Raw genomic sequence first — 9,825 nt, forward strand, 5'->3', positions numbered from 1 at the left:
TATTGAATAGAAAAAATAAAAGTAAAAGTATGTGGAATTCTCTTTTAAAAAGTAAAAGAAAGTAGAAAATTAAAAAAATAAAAGTAAAGTTTTGTGGAAATTTTAAAAAAATAAAAAGTAAAAGAAAGTTGGAATTAAAAAATAAATATAAATGTATCTAAAAATTAAAAAATTTAAAGTAAAAGAAAGTAGCATTTTTAAAAGAAAAGCAAAAGAAAGTGGATTGTTTTTTTAAGAAAAGTTAAATAAGTGAAATTCTCTTTTAAAAAGTAAAAAAGGTGGGATTTTAAATACGATAAAAGTAATTAAAGTTGGAATTTAAAAAATAAAAGCAATTTGTAAGTGGGATTTCTTTTAATTAAAAAATAATAAAATATTTTTTTAAAAAAAATCTGAAAAATCTCGAAAATTTTGCTATTCCTTGAATCTTGGGTTTGAAGAAGAGTTGATAGAGATTTTGTTGTTGCTGTTGTATTGACTCTACAACTTTCAGATTTTATTCATTTGAATTCACTCTCTTGTAGCTATGTAATTCAAACTCTTGAGTTAAAAAATGTCGGAGCATCTTTATTGAAGAAGAAACAAATTGATTTGGTTCTTTTGATAAAGTTTCTTTCGTATTGGATCTGTTCGCATGAAGGATGTTTCTTTGATTGAGTGAATTGAGATTTGCAAATGTTAACGTTATTTTAGTATGTTCATGACTCTATCTCTTTTTTTTTGTTCTTTAATTTTTTTTACTTTTATTTTTTATTTTTCTTGGCTCATGACTTGTAACCAGCAGGTATTGTTTTGTTTACATTTATAATTCAAGCTCATGTAGCACCATGTTCATATTTTAAAATTTAAAGAAGTATGTGAAGTTGAACAATTTGTCAACATTAAGATGTAAAAAAATAAAAAATAGATTGCATTAGTGGAAGGATCTTATCTTCAATTTATGTTATTGGCTGCATATTTTCTTAAATTAACCATGTGAAGATTCAACTTCCTCTACTTCAAAATGGTACTGTAAAAGTTATAGTGGTGATACTGCAACTTTCTCTTTAGCATAGTGTTAAATAAATTAATTACTTTAAGTGTTCTTTGTTATAATCAAGTTTAAAATGCATTTTTTGTATGTCCATGTTTGTTTTGTTCCTTCTGGTTCATCCGAATAGTTCTCATCATGGTTTCTTTTTCTTTTTGTGCTCATATAGTCATTTAAGATTCATTATTTTGTTATAAAATTTTGTTAGATTCTTTCTAGAATTTGAAAACGAAAGTCGGTCTTTTGAAGATGATATGGAGATGAACCCAAAGCTTGCACCTGTCTTTTGTTATTTTCACATAAATACCAATTCCACCTTTCTGAATTGTAGTATGCTATAACAAAAGGCTCCAGTGATATACATGTAGCTAACCCATTTCTTTAGGCCTTTTGTACTTATCAATTTATACCACTCCATCCACAATAAAACCTCAAAACTCATGGCCCTCATTTAATTAGTTTTAAATCCATAGAATTCGAGGCATGCCATTTAGCGTATTTTCTATGGCCCTCGCAAAGTTGAAAAATGCATAGTTACTTTAGGCGTGTAATTTAAAATTACCTTCCTAAACTAGGGTGTGCATTTCATGTGACCCAAATCCAAATTCCAACAACGTTAAATAAAATGTGTCGTGGACCGCGGGTGCATTTATGTGACGTGGTTTAAGCACATTTTAAATGACGTTGTAATCTTCCTAAAAAAATGAATAAGAGCAGTTAATAAGTTAAAATTGAACCATAGGCTAAAACCTGTATTAAAATCAGATAATAGGCCAATTATAACAGTTGAGCGACCGTGCTAGAACCACGGAACCCGGGAATGCCTAACACCTTCTCCCGAGTTAACAGAATTCCTTACCTGGATTTCTATGTTTGCGGACTGTAAAACAGAGTCAATCTTTTCCTCGATTCGGGATTTGAACCGGTGACTTGGGACACCATAAATTATCCCAAGTGGCGACTCTGAATTTTTGATAATAAATGAATTCCGTTTCGATTGTCACTTTAAGTTGAAAAAAAACTCCCTTATACTCTTTCCGGGGTGTCGAAAAAAAGGAGGTGTGATAGGTTTATTGCTACCCCCGTACTCCAGGATGCTTTGGTCCGCCTAGTGGGCCTTATGGAGGTGTCAGCCGGGCAGGCTTGCTTCCTATAGCACCAGTCGTCTCTCAGATTGGAGGACGAGCCCATACTCTAGCTACTCGCACTCCGGAGCAGGTAGCTCCCCAATTCCAAACTCTAGCAGTTCAGCCAGTTAGAGCAGTTCAGCCGGGTGTGGTAGCTCAGACCGGTGATGGAGCAGCTATGTCTGCCGATGCTTTGTGGAGGTTAGACAGGTTTACCAAGCTCTTCACTACTACTTTCAGCGGTGCATCTTCTGAGGATCTCCAGGATTTTCTAGATAGCTATCATGAGGTTCTCAGGAACATAGGGATCGTGGAGACCAATGGGGTCGATTTTGCTACTTTTTGCTTGTCTGGATCCGCCAAGACTTGGTGGAGATATTATTGCTTGGCTAGACCAGTCGGATCACCAGCCTTGACTTGGGAGCAGTTTACTTAGTTATTTCTGGAGAAGTTTCTCCCTATCACTCAGAGAGAGATATACCGGAGGTAGTTTGAGTGCCTCTAGCAGGGTTTTATGACTGTTATTCAGTATGAGACCAGATTCATCAACTTGGCTCGTCATGCTCTTATCATACTTCCCACCCGAGAGAGAGAGGCTGAGGAAGTTCATTGAGAGACTTATTTAGTCGATCCGACTTCAGATGGCCAAGGAGACTGGGAGTGAGATTTCTTTCTAGGAGGTGGCCAATATGGCCAGGAGCGTTGAGATGGTTCTATCATAGGAAGGTGGTCAGGGGTCTGATAGGATGCCTCGTCATTCAGGCCGATTCAGTGGTACCTCGTCTGGAGGCAAAGATTCATATGGTAGAGGCCATCCTCCTAGGCCTTTTCAGTCTGCACTTCAGGTTTCTCACGGTGCTTCAGGTGGTCATGGTTCCCTTATACAGTATTCTGATAAGTAGTCCTACAATGCACCACTAGCTCCTATCAGTGCACCGACGCTTCAGAGTTTCTAGGGTCATCAACCCCATCAGCCGAGAGCTTGTTTTACTTGTGGAAATCCAAAGCACATTGCTAGGTATTGCCCTCGAGCATCGGGCAACTCACAGCATCAGGGTTCCCGTGCCATTGTTCAGGCACGGAGTGTTCCACAACCTGTTTAGCCAGCTAGAGGTGGGGGTAGAGGTATTAGAGGTGGATCTCAGGCCGTTGGAGGTGGAGGCCAGCCAGCAGCTGGTTGTCCCAGAGATGTAGTTCAGGGTGGTGAGGCCCAACCCTGATATTATGCTCTTCCAGCCAGGCCCAAGGCTGAGCCTTTCGATGCAGTTATCACAGGTACAGTTCTGGTTTGTAGTAGGATGCTTCAGTGTTATTTGATCTAGGGTCTACATACTCCTATGTGTCATCTTATTTTGCATCGTATCTGGTCATGCCTAGTGATTCTTTGAGTGCTCATATTTATGTGTCTACACTGGTGGGTGATTCTATTATGGTAGATTGAGTCCATCGTTCTTGTATAGTTGTGATTGGAGGTCTTGAGACTCGTGTAGATTTGCTTCTTCTAGACATGGTTGATTTTGATGTCATATTGGGGATGGACTGGTTATCACATTACCACGCTATCTTCGACTGTCATACTAAGACTGTGACCTTATCCTTGCCGGGTTTACCTCGTTTAGAGTGGAGAGGGAATCCTGGTCATTCTACCCACAGTGTCATCTCGTACGTGAAGGCTCAGCGTATGGTCGAGAAGGGGTGTTTGGCCTATTTGGCCTATGTTTGTGATTCTAGTGCTGAGGTTCCTTCTATTGATTCTGTGCCCGTTGTTCGTGAGTTTTCGGAGGTATTCCCTTCAAACCTGTCGGGTATGCCACCCGACAGAGATATTGACTTTTGCATTGATTTGGCTCCGGGCACTCAGCCCATTTCTATCCCGTTATATCGTATGGCCCCGCCTGAGTTGAAAGAGTTGAAGGAACAGTTGCAAGACTTGCTTGAAAAAGGTTTCATTAGACCTAGTGTTTCGCCTTGGGGTGTGCCGATGTTGTTTGTTAAGAAAAAGGACGGATCGATGAGAATGTGCATTGATTACTGGCAGTTGAACAAGGTTACAATAAAGAATAAGTATCCATTGCCGAGGATTAATGATTTGTTTGATCAGCTTTAGGGTGCCACGCTATTTTCGAAGATTGACATGAGATCTGGCTACCATCAGTTGAGGATTAGGGCATCTGATGTCCCTACGATAGCTTTCCACACTCGGTACGGGTATTATGAGTTCTTGGTAATGTCATTCGGGTTGACAAATGCCCCAGCAGCTTTTATGGATTTGATGAACCAAGTGTTCGAGCCTTATTTGGATTCATTCGTGATAGTCTTCATTGATGATATTTTGATCTATTCCCCCATCCGGGAGGAGCATGAGCATCATCTTAGAGTGGTTCTTCAGACCTTGAAGGATAGTCAGTTGTATGCTAAGTTTTCTAAGTGTGAGTTCTGGTTGAGTTCAGTTGCATTCCTGGGTCATGTTGTATCAGTAGAGGGTATTCAGGTTGATTCGAAGAAGATTGAGATAGTCAAGAACTGGCCTAGACCAGTATCAGCTACAGAGATCCGAAGTTTCTTGGGATTGGCAGGCTACTATCATCAGTTTGTGGAGGGGTTTTCATCTATCGTAGCCCCGATGACTAGGTTGACCCAGAAGGGTGCCCAGTTCAAGTGGTCGGACGAGTTTGAGGCGAGCTTTCAGAATCTCAAGACAACTCTGACTACGACACCAGTGTTGGTTTTGCCTACAGGTTCAGGGCCTTATACAGTTTATTGTGATGCATCTCGTATTGGACTTAGTACTGTGTTGATGCAGGATGGCAAGGTCATTGCCTATGCTTCACGGCAGTTGAAGATTCATGAGAAGAACTATCCAGTTCATGATTTAGAGTTGGCAGCCGTTGTTCACGCGTTGAAGATTTGAAGGCATTGTCTGTATGGCATGGCATGTGAGGTGTTCACGGATCACAAGAGTCTGCAGTATTTGTTCAAGCAAAAGGAGTTGAATTTGAGGCAGAGAAGGTAGTTGGGGTTATTAAAGGACTATGATATCACCATCTTATATCATCCGAAAAAGGCCAATATGGTGGCCGATGCTTTGAGTAGGAAGTCAGCCAGCATGGGCAGTCTTGCTTATATTCCGGTCGATGAGAGACTACTTGCCTTGGATGTTTAGGCTTTAGCCAATCAGTTCGTGAGGTTGGACGTTTCTGAGCCCAACCATGTGTTAGCTTGCACAGTCGCTCATTCTTCCTTATTGGAGCATATCCATGATTGGCAGTATGATGATCCCCATTTGTGTTTCCTTAGAGACACGGTGCAACACGGAGGTGCCAAGCAGGTTACCTTAGGTGACGATGGAGTTTTGGAATTGCAGGGTCGAGTTTGTGTACCTGATGTGGATGGACTCCGAGCGTTGATTTTAGAGGAGTCCCATAGTTCCCGGTACTCTATTCATCCGGGCGCCAGTAAGATGTATCAAGATTTTTGGCAGCATTATTGGTGGAGGAGAATGAAGAAGGATATCGTTACGTATGTGGCTTAGTGTTTGAATTGTCAACAGGTTAAGTACGAGCATTAGAGACCTAGTGGTTTGTTTTAGAGGATTGAGCTTCCCTAGTGGAAGTGGGAGTGGATCACTGTGGATTTCGTCGTTGGACTCCGACAGACTCGGAGTCAGTTTGACGCAGTGTGGTTTATTGTTGATAGGCTGACCAAGTCAGCACATTTCATTCCTATGCCAGTCTCCTACTCTTCCGAGAGGTTAGCTGAGATCTATATCAGGGAGATAGTTCGCCTTTATGGTGTGCCCGAGTCTATCATTTCGGACCTAGGTACACAGTTTACCTCTCATTTCTGGAGAGCAGTTCAGCGAGAGTTGGGCACACCGATTGAGTTGAGCATAACGTTTCATCCTCAGATAGACGGGCAGTCCGAGCAGACCATTCAGATTTTGATGGGTATGCTCCGAGCTTATGTCATTGACTTTGGAGGCTCGCGGGATCAGTTTTTCCCTTTAGCAGAGTTTGCCTACAACAACATCTACCAGTCGAGTATCCAGATGGCTCCTTATAAGGCTTTGTATGGTAGGCGGTGCCAGTTGCCAGTTGGATGGTTTGGGCGGGGAGAGGCTCGGTTGTTGGGTACGGATCTGGTTTAGGATGCCTTAGAGAAGGTCAGGATTATTCAGGATAGACTTCGTACAGCTCAGTCCAGGCAAAAGAGTTATGCCGATTGTAAGGTTCAAGATTTGGCATTCATGATCGGTGAGCGGGTATTACTTCGGGTGTCGCCTATGAAGGGAATGATAAGATTTGGGAAAAAGGGCAAGCTTAGCCCTAGGTTCATTGGCCCGTTTGAGATTCTTGATCGAGTGGGAGAGGTGGCTTACAGACTTGCATTGCCACCGAGCTTATCGGCCGTGCATCCAGTGTTTCATGTGTCCATGCTTCGGAAATATCACGACGATCCATCCCACGTGTTAGATTTCAGCGCTGTCCAGTTGGACAAGGACTTGTCTTACGAGGAGGAGCTGGTAGCTATTCTAGACCGGCAGGTTCGTCAGTTGAGATCGAAAAGTTTTCCTTCTGTCCTTGGTCAGTGGAGAGGTTAGCCCATTAAGGCATCGACTTGGGAGATCGAGTCCGATATGCGGAGCTGTTATCCTCATCTTTTTCCCGACGTAGGTACTTTCTTCTTATGTCCGTTCGAGGACGAACAGTTGTTTTAGAGGTGGAGAATATGATGACCCAAAAGGTCATCACTTGTTTTAGAAATGAATTTTGTGTTTTGAGGCCTTAAAAACCTCTTTCTGTCTCACCTCGATTTGTGTGCGCAGTCTGGGAGCGTAGCCGGAAATGCATTATGTGAAAATATCTAAAAATAATAATGAATTTTGACTTTAAAATGAATTGATTTGACGTCGGTCAACATTTTGGGTAAACAAACCCGGACCCATGATTTGATGGCCTCGGAGGGTTCGTAGGAAAATATGGGACTTGGGCGTATGCCTGGAATCCAATTCCGAGGTCTTAAGCCCGAGAAATAAATTTTTTAAAGAAAATGTTTTGTTGAATTAATTATGAGTTTTTGAAAGAGAAATGTGTTTGAAACCATAGGTATAGGGCCCGTATTTGGTTCCGGAGCCCGGTACAGGTCTTATATATGATTTGAGTTGAGTCTGTGACAATTGGTAAGAAACGGATTTGAAATGATGTGAATCAGACCTTATTTGAGAAATTTGGCAAGTTTGAAGTTCTTAAGAAATTTCATGATTTTAATGCTAAATTCATAGTTGTTGATGTTATTTTAGCGATTTGAATGCACGAGCAAGTTCGTATGATGTTTTTAGGTTGGTATGCATGGTTGGTTTGGAGCCCCGAGGGCTCGGGTATGTTTTGGATAGGCCGCGAAGTGGAATTTTAACTTAGGATGTTGTTGATTTTGATCTGATGTATTGCAAGCCTGCAGGCTTCGCATGCGAGATCGTATTTGCGAAGGCTATGTCGCAAATGCGAACTATCCCAGGCCAGCACTATCTCGCAAATGCGAGGTTCCCATCGCAAATGTGGTTCTCCCCAGCTACTGCCTTAGTCGTATTTGCGACTATTGTATCGCAAATGTGATAGACCTGCGAAGAAGACCAGAAAATCTACTTGGTTGCAAATGCGACATTTTGTTAGCAAATGCGAACATAGCAGATCTCGAGGTTCGCACTGGTCGCAATTCCCATTTTTGCAACCTGCAATTTTTGTACTTAGCCGAAAATCTCCCATTTTCCCACTCTTTCAAAACCAAAACACTCTTGGGCGATTTTTCAAAGACAACTCTTCTTCCAAATCGATTGTAAGTAAATTTTAACTCGTTTCCTTCAATTATTAACATCTTTTCACATGATTTCAACTCATAATCAATGATTTATATTTGGGTTCGTGGGGGAATGAGTAATCGGGTTTTGGTTTGAACCTCAGTTTTGAACATGTGGGCCCGGGGACGATTTTTGACTTTTGGGTAAAACTTTCGAAAACTCATTTTAATACATTAGAATTGATTCATTTAGCATTTATTGATGTAATTAAGTAACTTGTGGCTAGATACGAGCAAATTGGTGGTGGAATCACGAGGTAAAGCGATAGTAGAGGCTTGAATTGTGTTTGTGGCATCCAAATAAGTGTTTGGTCTAACCTTAACTTGAGGGATTAGAAGTCGTGTCTTAATTGCTACATGTTAATTGTGGAGTACCGCGTATAGGTATAGTGACGAGTATCTATACGTTGATGTCAAGCATGCCCGTGAGTCTTGTATTGTAATTATTATGACTCTGTTGTGGTTTATTGTGCTTCACATGTTATTATCATTATTGTTCCCTTGCCAGGATGTTATTATCATTATTGTTCCCTTTGCCGGGATGTTATTATCATTACTGTTCCCTTGCCGGGATATTATTATCATTATTGTTCCTTTGCCGCGATGTTATTGTCATATTATTGTTCCCTTGCCGGGATATTTGTTTTAATATTATTATTCCCTTGCTGGGACCCTTTTGTGATTGGTGTTGATAAAAGAAATGGGAGCGGGTTGCACGCCTGTAACGAGATATGTGAAATGGAAGTGGGTTGCACGCCTGCAACGAGATATGTGAAATGGGAGCGTGTTGCACGCCTGCAATGAGATATGTGAAATGGGAGCGGGTTGCACACCTGCACCGAGATACATGAAATGGGATCGGGTTGCATACCTACAATGAGATACATGAAATGGGATCGTGTGGCACGCCTGCAACGAGATGTGAAATGAAAGTGAACTCTGCATTTGTTTTCCCTATCCGTGTTAGAAATTGGATTTTGGTTTCTTTATATTCTCTTGATATTCTGTTGTTATTTGTTATTCCCCAAAGCATGTTTCCCCTGCCCAATTTTAATTGCAATTATCTGCTTCTATTCCGCTGTTTATGATATAACTGCACAGGATTATTTGGTAATCTGGTCCTAGCCTCGTCACTACTTCGCCGAGGTTAGGCTAGACACTTACCAGCACATAGGATCGGTTGTGCTAATACTACACTCTGCACTCTTTTGTGCAGATCCCAGTGTTGTAGACATCGGAGCACAATGAGGTTGCTGCCTTCAGTCCGACAGGCGACCTGAGGTAGTCCTGCAGGCGTCCGCGGGCCTTGGCGTCACCTCCTACCTTTCCTTTATCCCGTTTCCCACTCATTTAAGAAACAATGTATATTTCATCTTTCAGACTTTGTATGTAGTGTTCTTAGACCGCTTGTGAAGCTGTGACACCAAATTCTGGGTAGAGTTGTATTTAGACTTCCGTAGTTGTATTATGATTAATTATCAGATTTTGTCTTCCTCTTAATTATTTTCGCTATTTGCATGATATCTATTCATCACTGATAATGGTTTAAAACTGGAAAAGGTTAGGTAATTTGAATAATTTGGTTTGCCTAGCTTTCACCAGTAGGCGCCATCACGGCTCTCGAGAATGGGAAATCCGGGTCGTGACATTTAAATAACGTTGAATCTTCCTAAAAGCGGTTTAAAATAATTAAAAGCGGTTAGAAAAGTTAAAATGCACAATAGGTTAAAACATGTAATAAATCAGATAATAGGCCAATTTTAATAGTTTAAGCGACCGTGCTAGAACCATGGAATCCAGGAATGCCTAATACCT

This window comes from Nicotiana tabacum, chromosome 6, assembly GCF_000715075.1.
Source record: "Nicotiana tabacum cultivar K326 chromosome 6, ASM71507v2, whole genome shotgun sequence".
Lineage (NCBI taxonomy): Eukaryota > Viridiplantae > Streptophyta > Magnoliopsida > Solanales > Solanaceae > Nicotiana > Nicotiana tabacum.